Source organism: Lathyrus oleraceus, chromosome 3 (assembly GCF_024323335.1).
Source record: "Lathyrus oleraceus cultivar Zhongwan6 chromosome 3, CAAS_Psat_ZW6_1.0, whole genome shotgun sequence".
NCBI lineage: Eukaryota > Viridiplantae > Streptophyta > Magnoliopsida > Fabales > Fabaceae > Lathyrus > Lathyrus oleraceus.
The window spans coordinates 429,137,638-429,154,759 of record NC_066581.1 but is presented as its reverse complement, the minus strand read 5'-3'; positions in this window follow the sequence as shown (position 1 = coordinate 429,154,759).

The following is a 17,122-nucleotide window of genomic DNA, read 5'->3' as shown; positions in this document are numbered from 1 at the left end:
GAGTACCTATATTCATAGCTTTCAGCTTTTTGTCTACTTCGGCAGCAACAGTGTCTTCCAGACGGATTTTATTTGTCTCTAATTTTAGATCAATCACCCCATCTGGCTTCCTGGTACATCTGTCATATAGCTCTATATGCTCATTAGCAGCTATTGCTTCAATAATCCTCTTGATACCAGTGGCTGTTGAGAAATTTGTTGAGCCACCGACAGCTGTATCAATCAACTATTTTGTCTTTATTTTCAGCCCATTAACGAACATCTGCATTTGTTCTATCTGATCCATATTTGAGTGGGGCAACGCGACTAAGATCCTTTTGAATCTTTTGTAAGTGTCTCCCAATGATTCACCATCCTTCTGTTTGGAATTCAGAATTTCATACCTTTTTCTCAGGAATACTGATGCTGGAAAATACTCATTTAAGAATGCAGTTTCCATCTCCTCCCAGGAGGTGATACTACCGACCGGGAGAGAATAGAACCATTCTTCCGCGTCTTCAGCTAAAGTGAACAGAAATGTTCTTAATTTTTTTGCTTCATCAGTGTGACCGTCAATTTTCAAGGTGGTGCTCATGGTCAGAAATCTCTGCAGGTGTTTGTTGGCATCTTCATTAACCTTTCCGGTGAAAGGTTTTCTTTCCAATTGATTGATCGTGCTAGGATGCAGTTGAAAATTTGTCACATTCACCGGTTGGTTAACAATGGTCAGTCGACCACCCGGTGCGTTTGCACCTCCATTGTCACCTAGGAGTCTTTCCGGAGGTGGAATTGGAGGAACTTCAGCCATTGGTTCCTTGACTTCTGGTTGATCCGAGGTACTTTCTTCTGTAGAACCCACTCTTTGTTCTCTGCGTCTTCTGTGAAGGGTTCTCTCGATCTCTGCGTCAAAAATAATTTCAGCTGAGGGTTTTCCTCGCATACACTGGTTAGAAAAATATAAATGACAGAAAAATAATTTTATTGCAGAGAAACAAAATTTTAATTGAAATAGAATTAAACTCTATATTTTTAGCAGTCCCCGGGAACGACGCCAAAAACTTCATCGGGAAAATAGCAAGTGTACTATTTTTCCTTTTATAGTAATAATGGGGAAATTCCCCGAATGTCGATCTCAAGGACTGCACGTTAGTATTGAGTTTAAATTATCATTCAATCAAACAAAAAGTATAAATTTGGTTTTTTGAGTGTAAAAATAAAATAATAAAGAAATATGAAAATAAGGGTTTATAGAGAAAAACGAACAATGCCAGGGAAGATGTATGATTTATCCCTGTAACAACTTTGAGTTACTATAGCATAAATAAATATCAATTACTACCAGTTCTCAAGGGTATTTTCTCCCAAGTCCTTGGTGAGAAAACCTTTAATCAATCTACCCTAATTCCTATGTCCATAGCAAATTAGGGTGAAGTTAAGCTATATAATATCAAGAATGCTCTTGTTCATATAGGGTATCCCTAGTCCTAGGTGATATCTACTACAGAGTAACCTGATGAAAACCTTATCACTGGCGGTCCAGCCTAAGTGATAACCATAGATCAATCTCAATTGGTCCGAAAGAGAAAGCAATAAACACATCAAAAGGTTACCGTAAACAAAATATTATAAATGCAAATGTAAACTCAAATTCATTACAATTCTAAATCAGGGACACCCCCTAGCATTGGGGGGTTTAGCTACTCATATTGTTTAAAACAAATTCAAGATAAAAATTACACATTACAAGTAATTGGATGACTTTGATCTTCAATCGCTCCCGCTCATGAATCTCTTCAGCTCTCCAAATGCCTTGATCTCTGTAATACTTGATTGTTTCACAATACTATGGTTTGCTGTATTTCGAGATGATTTTTCCTTTGGCAGAAGACCTCTTTTTATAATGAAAGTTCCCAGCAGCAGTTGGACAGGTCCAAAGATGTCTCCACAAAGCCCGAAGAATGAAAAGCCCAAGAAAATTGGAAATATTGGGCTTGGGCTGACACGGGTGGCCGTGTCAGCCTACTGTTTCTACTGACACGCCCATGGCAAGCCTAACACGGGGGGTTTCTGCCTGACACGGCCCGTGTCAGCTGACACGGGTGGCCGTGTCAGGCTACTGTTTTCCTTCTTCTACTTCCCTTGCCCTGACTCGGCCCGTGTCAGGTGACACAGGTGGCTGTGTCAGGCCTCCTGTACCGGGGTTTTCTGCTCTTTTACGTGCCGGACTCTCGCACTTTCGTGTTCTGAGTTCTCCGGTTCTTCTGCCTGGATCTGTCGGACAAAAACATAGCTATCCCACGCATAAAATCAAGATAATCAAAGTAAAACATAACAAAGACTAAAAATGCATAAATAAAATAACGGAAGTAAAACTACTCGAATTGTACCTTAAATGAGTGTATCAAATGTCTCTGTTTTGCGTCGGATCAGTAATGAAAACTTACTATAAATGGTGACTGATCAGTAGTCAATAGCCACCAGAATGAAACGATGTCCGTTTGAAGCTTTGGGCTCAATCAGGCCAATCATATCAATTCCCCACATGAAGAAGGGCCATGGAGAGGAAATGACATTCAACAGTGTCAGAGGAACATGAATCTTATCTCCATATATTTGACACTTGTGGCATTTCTTCATAAACTTGCAACAGTCAGATTCCATTGTCAGCCAATAGTAACCTACTCGCAACATCTTCTTTGCCATAACATGTCCAATGGAAGGAGTACCAAAGGAACCTTCATGGACTTCAGTCATCAATAAGTCTGCTTCGTGTCTATCCACGTATCTGAGCAGAACCATATCGAAATTTCTCTTGTACAATACATCACCATTTAGGTAGAAATTTCCGGGTAATCTTCTCAAAGTCTTCTTATCTTTCAAAGATGCCCCAGACGGGTAAATCTGACTTTGGAGGAAACATTTGATATCAAAATACCACGGCTTCTCATCTTTGGCTTCTTCAACAGCAAACACATGAGTTGGGCTATCAAGATGCATTACAGTCAAATTGGGAACCTCATTCCAATACTTCACTATAATTATTGAAGCCAATGTATCAAGAGCATCTGCCTTTGTAAAGAAAGTTGAAATCCTCCTCGCATAATCTCTATATGGTACCAATCCGGGTTGATTCATCTCTCATTCACCTTTTATTTGATTTATGACCAAAGTTGAATCTTCATAGACGTCTCAATACTTGATTCTGACATCAATGGCCTCTTTAAGCCCCCATAACGCAAGCTTCATACTCATCCATATTATTCGTACACTTAAAAGTTAATCTAGCTGTAAACAGAAAATGCGTGCCTTGAGGAGTAATAATCACTGCCCCAATGCCATTACCATTTTGATTAACAGCTCCATCAAATACCATGCCCCAACAGGAACCAGGTTTTGGCCCTTCTTCAAGCAATGGTTCATCACAATCTTTCATTTTCAGGTACAAGATCTCTTCGTCGGGAAAATCATACTGCACTGACTAGTAATCTTCAATCGGTTGGTGAGCCAAATGGTCAGCCAAGACACTACCTTTAATTGCTTTCTGAGATCAGTATTCAATATCATACTCTGATAACAACATCTTCCAATGGGTAATCCTCCCAGTTAAATCAGGCTTCTAAAAAATATACTTGATTGGATCCATTTTGGATATCAACCAAGTGGTATGATTGAACATATACTGACACAGACACTTAGCAGCCCAAGCCAATGTGCAACATGTTTTTTCTAGCATAGAATACCGAGTCTCACAATCAGTGAATTTCTTACTGAGGTAGTAAATAGCATATTCTTTCTTTCCAGTTTCGTCTTGCTGACCAAGAACACAACCAATACTTTATTCAAGCACAGTCAAATACATGATCAACGGTCTTCCTTCAACATGCAGAGACAAAATCGGAGGCTCAAGTAGATACTCTTTGATACTTTCAAAAGCTTTCTGGAAATCCTCAGTCCAATCACAAGACTGATCTTTCTGAAGAAGCTTGAATATAGGCGCACATTTGGCAGTCATGTGTGAGATGAATCTTGAGATATAATTCAAGCGACCGAGAAAACCTCTTACTTTCTTCTCATTTTTGGGTGCAGGCATTTCTTGTACTGCTTGACCTTGGCAGGATCAACTTTAATACCCTTCTCACTGACATTAAAGCCCAACAACTTACTAGAACGAACACCAAAAGTACATTTATTGGGATTCAAGTGGAGTTTGTACTTCCTCAAACGCTGGAATAGCTTCAACAAATGCTCAACATGTTCCTCTTCATTAATTGATTTAGCAATCATATCATCAACATAGACTTCGATCACTTTGTGCATCATATCATGAAAAAGACTAGTCATTTCTCTTTAGTAAGTTGCACCAGCATTCTTCAGATTGAAAGGCGTCACTCTATAACATAATGTTCCCCTAAGGTGTAATGAACGTGGTCTTCTCCATATCTTAGGGTGCCATCTTGATCTGATTATATCCAGAAAATCCATCCATAAATGAAAAGACTTTGAATTTAGTTGTATTTTCTACCAACATGTCAATGTGTGGTAGAGGGAAATCATCTTTCAGACTGGCTTTATTCAAATCTCTATAATCAACACACATACGGACTTTTCCATCCTTCTTCGGAAAGGCACAATATTGGCCACCCACTATGGATACTCAGCAGTAACCAGGAAACCAACATCAATATGCTTTTTCATTTCTTCTTTGATCTTCACTGCCATATCAGGATGAGTTCTCCTCAACTTCTGCTTGACTGGCGGGCATTCTGGCTTCAACGACAATCTATGCTCCACAATTTCATAATCTAAACCAAGCATGTCTTGATAGGACCAAGAAAACACGTTTGAATACTCTCAGAGAAGATCAATCAACCCCTTCTTAACTTCAGGACACAATCGAGATCCAATCTTGACTTCCTTCACATCATCCTCGGAACCTAAGTTGACTAGCTCAATTTGCTCTTGATCGCGACTTTATGAGTCGAAATTGGGGTACAAACTGCAAGTGCACAGTTCTATCGCGTAGTTTTAAAAGATATCGATCCCACAGGGACTTATGAATCGATATACCGTTATCTAAGGTTACTTCGTAAAGCTAAGGCAGGCAATACTTTGATTGTTTGGGGGAAAAACTAAAACTAAAATAAGATCTAAAATAAATATCTAATAAGCGAATATCGGTATGTAGTTCGTCGTAATTAGGGAATCAAATCTTCGTTGGTTTCTTGGTTTTTAAAATAAATCTTTTCAGTAGATACTATTGATTAAAAGTCTTATCTCAAACTCTCGCTCTGTTGAATAAACTATGATTTTATATTAACGTAGCTGTCACTTATAGTTAAGTCAAAAACCACTTTTTGAAAACAATAGAATCCGTAGAAACTCTTTTTAAGAAAACACTAATCGTTTAAACACCCTTATCTCAAACTCTCGCTCTGTCGACTTAGGTTATATAATTAAATTCAAATGCTTAACTCTCGTCCTCACATTCAATCTTTAAAAATACTTTTTGAAAAAAGGTTAGAATTTAATTAACTCTAAAAATTGCTCTCGCCCTGATCTAGAATTAATGTCCAATTTACACTGTCCAGTCAAAAACTCAAACTCTCGTTCTATTGCTTTTAACTTCTTTATGTCTTTTACTTTCGTACAAAAACCTTGTTATTAAACCTGTAAATTGAGACCGTAAAAAGAATGATTTTAATTTTAAACTTAATTAAACCAATTTGGTTTTGATTCCTTCATTCCGCTTACTTTACATACCGATACCTAAATAAATTAGCCAGACATGCTAAACAGATCTAAATAATTATCATGCATAAATAGATTCATCTCAAGCAGATAATATAAATAAATAGTAAAGCAGAGCATATATAAATTCAAACAATAATTAAAGAACCTGAGAAATTAAATAGCAGTCTTGAACACTCCACCACAGGCCGGTTGGATTTGTTCTTGAATTCTTCAATCAAACAGAAAAATAAAAGCGAAGGAATAAAAATAAAAACTAGATTCTAACGTAAGGTTAGATCCGGTGAAAGGTACACAATAGTTTCCGGTGTAGAAACTATTGTGCGAAAAAGAATTAATTAAGTGCTGGGAAAAGAAAATAGAAATTGCAAAGGAAATAATATAAAAGTTGTAAAAATAATGCTGTAAAATACTTATGCTGCTGGAAGAGAAAAAATGCAAAAAGGAGAAAACGGCGAGGAAGTATGTGGAACCGAGAGCTTTCCAAAAAGCTACTATTTATACTGCTACTTTTTGTAACTGCTTCCAAGGGTTTTCCGTGTACATGGTCTTCACGTTCCAAGGGTCAAGCGTGGAAGTAGCTTCAACGTGGTCTGTTGCGTTCCTGGTGCCAAAAATATAGGGGAATGGTGTGACGTCCGTCACACCATGTGTGACGCTCGTCACACATGTGTGTAAAGCGTGACGTTCGTCACAGCCTTTGTGACGCTCGTCACAGGCACATCTCCTGTGCTTTTTGGGTTGGGCTTTGGCCTTTGGTATTTGCTTCTTTTCATTCCTTTTTGCACCTCCTTTTCTTCCTTTTTTACTTGTGCTTCAAATAAACCACCTGAGATAAATAGAAAGAAAATACCGCGTAATATCTAATAAAATGAAATGAATTGAAGTAAATAATAATATAATTTAATTAAATTGAGTCCAAAAATGTGATATAATTTCATGTTATCAAACTCCCCCATACTTAGATCTTTGCTTGTCCTCAAGCAAAATACAGTATAGAACTTGTTTTAAAAATTTTAGCCAGATGAAATTTCAAAACACACATCAATTCGTACTAGGTTGCGTGTAAACCTTTTTTAGAAGTAACTTGAGTTTAATCTTGACATCAACAACCACCGTCACAATCTCAGATAACCCCACCTTATGCAAACCAGTTCGAGTAACGCCATTATAGTTATCCTAGTTCCTTTACTCTTATTTCACCCGTTTTCATTCTAGCGAAATCACATTAAGCCCTTTATCTTTTCGCGCACATAGTGGAGTAACCGGTTAGTGATTCTGATCCCCTTTTAGCTAGAAGTTCTGGTACATAAGTCGGATAACTTCGTTATTCAGTCCATTGCAAATTCCGGGGGATCGGACCGTAGTCCGCCCTACCAAGTTCAGCACCAGATACCTGCTGAACCAACTTATAATGGATCTTTCATATTATGCTTTTGTATGATCTGCAACCTTTAGATTAAATGATCTGGTAAGGATCACCTAACTTAATTAGTGCCTTTCCTGATATATATATATATATATATATATATATTTTTATGTTACTTTGGGAATCATTCACTTATATTCATCGGCTCTCCACGTAGTTTGCTATTAAGATGGTGCTGACTTCTCGTATAAACTACTCGGGGTTACTATAAAACTAAAAGTTCAAGGGATTGGTATAATAGGTACTTATCCTGATCTAACATGTTGAGATTCTTAGAGCGTTGTTATGGTAATAATTTTTGTCTTGATTTCACTCAAGTTTTATAAAATAAGCGACCTTTATACTTATTGGGTGTGTTAAATTTTTGTTATGGCTCAAGAAAATTGAGGGGAATAGATAATAAGAATTTTTCACACTAGGGACTTGACTTAAAATAAATATATATTATAATAATTTATTTTATTTTTTCATAATAAGAAAGGGAAATAACAATGAAAGGGAAAATAACATACTTGAAAAGGGAAGGTTGAAAGAACAAGGTTCCCCCCCCCCCCCCCCCCACACACTTAAATGAAACATTGTCCCCAATGTTTCAAAGAAAACAAAAGAAAATGAATAGAAAAATGAAAGAAAAAGTCAATGCTGCCTTCCGCCTCGTGTTCTGAGACCTGGTGATCGTTGACGTACTCCTAAGTCGTCAAACCTACTAAGCAACTCAGTGAACCGCTGGTCGGTTATTGCATTCCTTGCTTCCTGTTGTTGTTGCATCTGGCGCATCAGTTGCATCACTTCGACATTCTGCGCCTGCATGGTATCAATGGCGTCCATGATATCCTCATTAGTTGCTGGCCTCCTTCTGCGACGACGTCGGGAGGATGGAGGTGGATCAATAGGGTGTTCATCTAAGTCATAAAGTCAGCTATTGTGGTTGTGAACACTCGTTCTCTCATGGTTAGGCAAGGTAAATAGTCGGGCCACTAAGGTGTTATTCTCTTCCTCACCAAATAAGGTGTGGGCTAGTATTTTATGAAAATATCGGATAGCAGGGTTATGGATCTTTTGTGAGTGAATCTCATTCGGGTTTGGGTTGGGTTCTCCGGATATGCAACCCCAGAAGTCATCGAGATCAATGTCATCAATAAGGTCCTCCTGGCGGGTATTAAAGACGAAAGGGCCGCTAGGGAATCCTAAGAGGTCAGCAAGGTCTCGACGGGTGTAGGTGAAGTCCATGCTAAATAACATAAAGGATATTAACCCTTTGTTAAGTCCGTAACCATGTTCAGGGATGTATACAAGGGAAATCAGGAATTCTAAGGTTAGCTCACGGTACGTGACAAACCGTCTCTTAATGGCTGCGTTCTCCTACCCAAGCTGGTTAAACATAAACAGGAATGATATCTCAGATGCCTAATTTATCCATGGTCGGTCCATAATATATGGTCAGTGCCATATCCTTCTGGGCTAGATAATCATACCGCTTTCTCTGAACACTGCCTCTGAAAATGGTATCTACTGGTTGCATGATGAAAGTCAATAGCTCGATGAATTCAAGTAGATACTGGCATTAAGTCAGTAATGGTTATTAAAGAAAAATACGGATTGACTTTATGAAAGGGAGGGAAAAAATGGATAGAGAGAAAAAGTGACATTAATAGAACTGGAAATATTCGCTATGTTTTACGTCGATAGCGCGGCGACTTAGGAGTGTAAGTACTCATGGTGGTTCTTTCGAGGATGAATCCTCGGTCAAAATTTTAATTATCCTTGATTTCCATGGCCACTTATCAATCCATCTCTCATATCCGTCACTTTTTCTTCTTTTTCTTCTGCGAGGTAGTTTATCCTCCTGAACTTGTGGTGGTGGTTCTGGCTCTATTCTGGGAGCTAGCTTTTCAGGTTTAGGTTCAATTTTTGAAAACACCACCTCAAAGTATGGTTTGCCCCTTTTTATACTAATTAGTTCCCTAATTTCATGGGCTTCAAATTCTCTCTTCTTGTTCAGGGTGGCAGATAAAGGTGCATTGGTGTGGATATTTTCTGATAGCTCCTCATTTCTTTCGGATTTGGGGTCTACCTTAACTTCCACAAACCTTCGCGGGAAAGGAATTGGTGATTTATAGGGAGGAGGGACAACACATAGCTCTTCCTTCTCTACCTTTTTGACAACCTCCCTTTCGGGTGGTGTTTGTGGAACTTTCTCAATCTTTACTTTTTTCTCACCTGAACCCTCCTCATTATCACTATCCTTAGGATTTTCGGTCAATCTTTCACTGGTGGTTGTTACCATATCCGCATGTTTCTCAGGGAAAGGTCCTAGAGGTGTCTGCGCAAGTAGGGGGATTTGAGTCTCCAATGCCTCGTTGTGAGTGACGAGGGACTCGACCACAATGTTCAGTTGCGTAAGGGTTTCATTGGTATAGAGACTTTGTTTTCTAAATTCTTCATTCTGAAGAGTTTGTGTAGCCACAAAGCGTTCCATCATAGATTCTATCCTTGAGTGAGTTTGCGTCTCAATGAAATCCTCCATTAATATTTCCAGGTTGGATTTATAGGAATCTTGAGATTCCTCAAAATACTGGGAGTGATAATCGTAGAGAAAGTTTAGGTGATACATAGTAATAGAAAAAAAAATTGCCTTAGTCTCTACAACGTAACAGAAGAGTTACGATATCGACTAAATAAAAGTCCCCGGCAACGGCGCCAAAAACTTGATCGCGACTTTATGAGTCGAAATTGGGGTACAAACTGCAAGTGCACAGTTCTATCGCGTAGTTTTAAAAGATATCGATCCCACAGGGACTTATGAATCGATATACCGTTATCTAAGGTTACTTCGTAAAGCTAAGGAAGGCAATACTTTGATTGTTTGGGGGAAAACTAAAACTAAAATAAGATCTAAAATAAATATCTAATAAGCGGATATCGGTATGTAGTTCGTCGTAATTAGGGAATCAAATCTTTGTTGGTTTCTTGGTTCTTAAAATAAATCTTTTCAGTAGATACTATTGATTAAAAGTCTTATCTCAAACTCTCGCTCTGTTGAATAAACTATGATTTTATATTAACGTAGCTGTCACTTATAGTTAAGTCAAAAACCACTTTTTGAAAACAATAGAATCCGTAGAAACTCTTTTTAAGAAAACACTAATCGTTTAAACACCCTTATCTCAAACTCTCGCTCTGTTGACTTAGGTTATATAATTAAATTCAAATGCTTAACTCTCGTCCTCACATTCAATCTTTAAAAATACTTTTTGAAAAAAGGTTAGAATTTAATTAACTCTAAAAATTGCTCTCGCCCTGATCTAGAATTAATGTCCAATTTACACTGTCCAGTCAAAAACTCAAACTCTCGTTCTATTGCTTTTAACTTCTTTATGTCTTTTACTTTCGTACAAAAACCTTGTTATTAAACCTGTAAATTGAGACCGTAAAAAGAATGATTTTAATTTTAAACTTAATTAAACCAATTTGGTTTTGATTCCTTCATTCCGCTTACTTTACATACCGATACCTAAATAAATTAGCCATACATGCTAAACAGATCTAAATAATTATCATGCATAAACAGATTCATCTCAAGCAGATAATATAAATAAATAGTAAAGTAGGGTATATATAAATTCAAACAATAATTAAAGAACCTGAGAAATTAAATAGCAGTCTTGAACACTCCACCACAAGCCGGTTGGATTTGTTCTTGAATTCTTCAATCAAACAGAAAAATAAAAGCGAAGGAATAAAAATAAAAACTAGATTCTAACGTAAGGTTAGATCCGGTGAAAGGTACACAATAGTTTCCGGTGTAGAAACTATTGTGCGAAAAAGAATTAATTAAGTGCTGGGAAAAGAAAATAGAAACTGCAAAGGAAATAATATAAAAGTTGTAAAAATAATGCTGTAAAATACTTATGCTGCTGGAAGAGAAAAAATGCAAAAAGGAGAAAACGGCGAGGAAGTATGTGGAACCGAGAGCTTTCCAAAAAGCTACTATTTATACTGCTACTTTTTATAACTGCTTCCAAGGGTTTTCCGTGTACATGGTCTTCACGTTCCAAGGGTCAAGCGTGGAAGTAGCTTCAACGTGGTCTGTTGCGTTCCTGGTGCCAAAAATATAGGGGAATGGTGTGACGTCCGTCACACCATGTGTGACGCTCGTCACACATGTGTGTAAAGCGTGACGTTCGTCACAGCCTTTGTGACGCTCGTCACAGGCACAACGCCTGTGCTTTTTGGGCTGGGCTTTGGCCTTTGGTATTTGCTTCTTTTCATTCCTTTTTGCACCTCCTTTTCTTCCTTTTTTACTTGTGCTTCAAATAAACCACCTGAGATAAATAGAAAGAAAATACCGCGTAATATCTAATAAAATGAAATGAATTGAAGTAAATAATAATATAATTTAATTAAATTGAGTCCAAAAATGTGATATAATTTCATGTTATCAGCTCTTCGAATGGATGAATGGATTTTTCCTCATGCTCAAGTAGATGAGACAATTCATCAGATACTTCTTCATCACTTTCTTCCTCAGCCTCACACAGGGAATTCAAAGTTTGGAGAAGGAGTAGGATCATTGTATTCAATGGGTTTAGAAACCAACCTGCATAATGATGTGATATTTTGATTTTAGAGAAGTGAATTGTGACCAAATATTATGCAGATGGACAGTTATTATTTATTTATTTATGTTTTTTGTGATTACCATTTTCAGAAAAAGCAAAAAGTAAAAATAAAACATCACATATGTGGATGAATAGAATTATATTTTATTAATGATCAAATTTGAAATGCCAAACAATGTTCACTTCTCCCTTAGGCATAGGAGAAGGATTTTGAAAACAATAAAAGCAACTACTTAGATCGATGCACAATAACAAGAATATCAACAGCAGTCCAATTGTAGCAAGCTTTTCCATGTGTCACAAAATTGGTGCAGTCTTCATCTTCATCACCCTCTATCACAACAGTTAAGTGTTGTTCATTACCATGAATGAACCCTCCTCTACGGAAACTGGGTTGCACATCTTCAGCTATAATCACAGATGAACCTTGTTGGAATCCCAAACCGGCTCTGCTCTTATTCTCGGCGACCTCTACCATTTGGCCCCATAGATCAGAATTACTGTCTTCAACAATTTTCTGTGCGTCTTTAAACGAGGACATAAGTGCCCTAACTTTCTTTTCCTCAGCAATAGATAGAGCTTGGAACAGAGTTCCAATCTCATCCTCATCTTCTACATAAGAGAAAGATGACAAGTGGCTTACCAACAAAGCCTTCTCCCCACCGACGATAACCAGCTTACCATTCTTGACAAACTTCAGTTTCTGATGGAACGTTGACGTAACATCTCCCGCTTCATGTATCCATGGTCTTCCAGACAAGAAGCTATATGCTGGGTGGATATCCATTACTTGGAAAGTAATTTGGAAATCACTCGGACCTATCTTCACAGGAAGGTCCACTTCTCCAATCACAGTCTTGTGAGAACCATCAAATTCCTTGACGATCACGCCACTGTACCTCATTGGAGCTTCTTGATATGACAATCTTGATAGAGTTGATTTGGGAAGAACATTCAAAAAAGAAATGGTGTCAACCAATACGTTCGACAAAGCATCTTCCTTGCAATTCATTGAAATATGCAACGCCAAGTTGTGATTTCTACCTTCCTCGAGAAGTTCCTCCTCACAAAAGTTAAGATTGTTGCAGGAAGTGATGTTAGCCACAATATGATCGAACTGATCCACCGTAACATCATGCTCTACATAAGCTTGTTTTAATACTTTCTGTAGTGCTTCTCTGTGCACTTCAGAGTTCATGAGCAGAGACAACACTGAAATCTTGGAGGGAGTTTGGAGAAACGGCTCCACCACATTAAACTCTCAATTCTTAATCAAACGAAGCACCTCATCAACCGCTGGATTCACCAGACTGACATCTTGGGGCACTAACCGGATCTACTGCGGGCACTTCAACTTTCTTACTGGCAGATACATCTTCTACATTTTTCGGGAACACCGGCCCAAAAACTCGACCGTTACGGGTCACCTTCGTAACATCAACTATACTCACAACAGAACTAGTCGTAGGCAAAGGAACCTATTGACCATTCTCTAACATGGTAGCATTGTACTGGTATGGGATATCCTTATCGGATGCACAGGGGACAGGGCCCGCTAACCGTATAACCAACGGCGATACTGATTTGTTGCTGACGCTGTTACTGCTACTGCTGTCGTACTGAATTACCACTCTCTCCGGAGTCTTGAATACTGGAATAATAACATTCATATTATCACCTAAGTGACGGGATTAGAAAATCTGGACCATACCTTCATCCATCAACCTCTGGATGTCTCTCTTCACAATCACACAACCTCGAGGGTTGACACTGCAAATTGCACAACCATCATGGTCGTGCTCACAATCACTCACCAAACAGATATCCTTGTGCATCCTCACCAAGGACCTTCTAGTGAAGTGAACATCATATATCTTGAATTCCCTGGGACAACCGTCCACCATATTAACAGATGAATTACCATGAGCAGGTAGTGGGTTTGCTTTGACATTCGGCGCACGATCCTCAAAGCACACCATTCCACTTTTTACCAGCTTTTGGACTTCATACTTTAAGGGGTAACAATTCTCGATATCATGACCGGGAGCTCCTTGGTGAAAGGCACAGCGGAGTTCCGATTTATACCACCATGGAAGTGGTTCAGGAATCTGAGGCAGATTTCTTGGTTACAAAAGGTTCTTGAGAACCAATGATGGATGCAATTCAGTATAAGTCATAGGAATAGGGTCAAAAGAGACCTTCTTCCTCTCAAAGTTTTGTGGTTGTTGATGATTATTGGTATTGTTGTTGTTGTAGGTGTTTATTCTTTGTTGTGGTTGTTATTGACGTTGTTGTAGAATTGGTGTTGATTGATTGTTAGAAAATACTGGGATAACATATGATACTTGATGATGGTGTTGACGGGGTTGTTGATTTCTTCTAACATGAGGCCTCCTCTGCCTCCCAACAGATACTGCATTAGTCTCGCCCTCTTTCTTTCTAGCAAACCCACTTCCGTACTTCTGGCTAGACGAAACCTCCTTTTTTAGACAACCGTCTCTCTCGGACACCCTCTTATAACATCATCCCCATGTTTACCATTTTGGTAAAATCACTAGGGGTACTGGGAATCATCCGCTCATAGTAAAATGAGCTCAGGGTCTTGAGAAAAATCTTGGTCATCTCCTTTTCTTCCAAAGGAGGGGTGATCTGAGCGGCAAGCTCTCTCCATCGCTAAACATACTCTCTAAATGTATCCTTATCCTTTTGAGACAATGACCTCAATTGGTCCATATCCGGTGCCATATCCATATTATATTTGTACTGCTTCACAAAAGCTTCACCCAAATCGTTGAACGTGCGGACACTCACACTATCCAAACCCAAGTACGACCTCAGAGGGGCACCAGTCAGACTGATGAATCAATAACTGATCATTATCAGTTTGCGTTGACATCTTTCTAGCATACCTGACGAGATGACTGAGCGGACAAGTATTCCCCTTATACTTTTCAAAGTCATGGACTTTGAACTTCATCGGGATTTTCACATTAGGAACCAAGCAAAGTTCCGCAATACTCTTACCCAACAAATCCTTTCCCCTTAAGGTCTTAAACTTCTTTCGCAGCTCAAGGAATTGGTCTTTCATTTCGTCCATCTTCTCATAGACATTCGTACCCTCAGATGGCTCAGAATGGTAGATGGTGTCCTCGACACGAGGCAGAGTGTGAATAATCGGTGGTGGCACAGATGTGACCGGGCTAGATGCCGGCATGGAAGCAAAAGTAGGTGCGAAACCTTCGGGCACAAAATTGGGCGGCATTCCCCACGGGAATCTGGCAAGCATGGTAGACGCAAAATGAGCAGTAGTGGCAGGAATAGTTGAGGTAGCCACCTCAGAAGTGACAGTCCTCTGAGGAGGAGGGGTTGCAGGTGTTAGAGAAGATTTACTCTGAGCAGCTAACACTGACTCCATCATGGTAGTCAGGCGGGCGATCTCGTCCTTCAAGTCTCTGTTCTCTTGCTCTAGATGTTCCATAACTCTTGAGTGATTGGCGCGGGTATTGTATCTATGAGTCAGCTTGGCTGAAGCATAGAAGAATAACTAATGAGACATCTGGCGAAAAAGAAACCTGCTATGCAAATGATGCATGAAATGCAATGCTTGATTGTTTTTATTTTCAAGGAACTTACTATTTTATTTGCAAATATATAATAATAACAATTGCAATAATTTGATATGACCATAAAAACTCTTTTATTTATATAATCGGAAGGATTACACTGAGTACAATTTTAGAAACCAAAGTAGAAAATACAAGAGGAAAGGAAACTAGTCATCCTAAAGATCCCTAACAACAATATCAGAAGATCTGACTGCATGCGCGTACTTCCTTTGAAGCAGAGTTAGCCGGGGGGTTCCGCTGCCCGGTTAGGGTTGCAAGGGCAGCACCCCGACACAAAATTTTAATGAACAATTCATTTGAAATCAACGTCGTTTTTCACATCAACACTTGATACTTTAAAGCACAACTATTGCGCAGTCACAACCCTAATCGCATAACTCTTTGACAACACAACCCTTGTACCGTCATGAACCCTTGTCATACCCCAAAATTTGCCTGTTAATTTTTATGATAAATTGATTCATGCATGATATTCATTTCACATTTGCATTCATTCATTAGCGTACATTCTCATATAAATTATAAATTTTAATTTATTTATTATGTGATACAGATATAAAAAATAATAATAATTTTGGTTATCTGTATGATATAAATAAATTTTATAAAATAGTTTTAATTTAATGATAAATAAAAATAGATTTGAATTTTAATTGTATAATTAAAATTTTAAATTAATTTTATTTGTTAAAGCTCATTAAATTATAATAACTATTTTTTATAATTTAGTGACTCATGTTCCATTTATTCATTATTTATAAATAGTATTTATTTAGTAATTCACGTTTTTTACTTAATAAAATTTATTTATAAGAGTAACATTTTTTTAAGCCCATAAATTATAAAATAATTTTGGTTGATATAAGTAAGAATAATTTTGATTTTTTTTTATGATGAAAGTAAAAATAGAAATAGGTTTAAATTTTAATTCAATTATATAACTAAAATTTAAATTAATTTTTATTTAAATTATTCATTATTTATAATAATATTTGTATTTAATAAATATTTAGCAAGGTTAAACCCTAATTCTCCTAAAGTATAGGAAGGGATCCAAATATTTAGCAAGGTTAAACCCTAACTCTCCTAAAGTATAGGAAGAGATCCAAATATTTAGCAAGGTTAAACCCTAAAGTATAGGAAGGGATCCAAATATTTAGCAAGGTTAAACCTTAATCCACACCATTATAAATACTTCATATGGCTGCAGCGAGAGGGGGGGAAAGACGAAAAAGAGGAGAGATACAGCAGAAGAAGATACATAAGACAAGGTTTGCATGATTAAAGAATTATATCTGTCATTTAATTATTATTATATGAGTGTTGTTTCTAGCATGATTATGTTTATTTCACATGCTGTTATTACATAATAATGATGATGATGATATAACGGTGATAATATAAATTATTGGTTGTCTTTAACATGTATGTGTAAGGTTTGTTTTATCATTATCACTTGCAGTAAAGAGAACTAATACATGAGCAAAATAATATAAGCTTCTTGATTTATGCATGGCTATTTTTATTATTGCATGATGATTATATATGATCTTATGTTATATGTGTGGTTTGATATAAGATGAAGTTACAGGTTTATTGTATTCACATGAAAGAAACAGCATGAGAAAAAATAAAGTAGCTTGCCGTAAGAGAGAAAGTTGTAACATGCATGGTGGTGTTGTGTCAAAATGGAAAAATCCATGTAGAATTAATATATA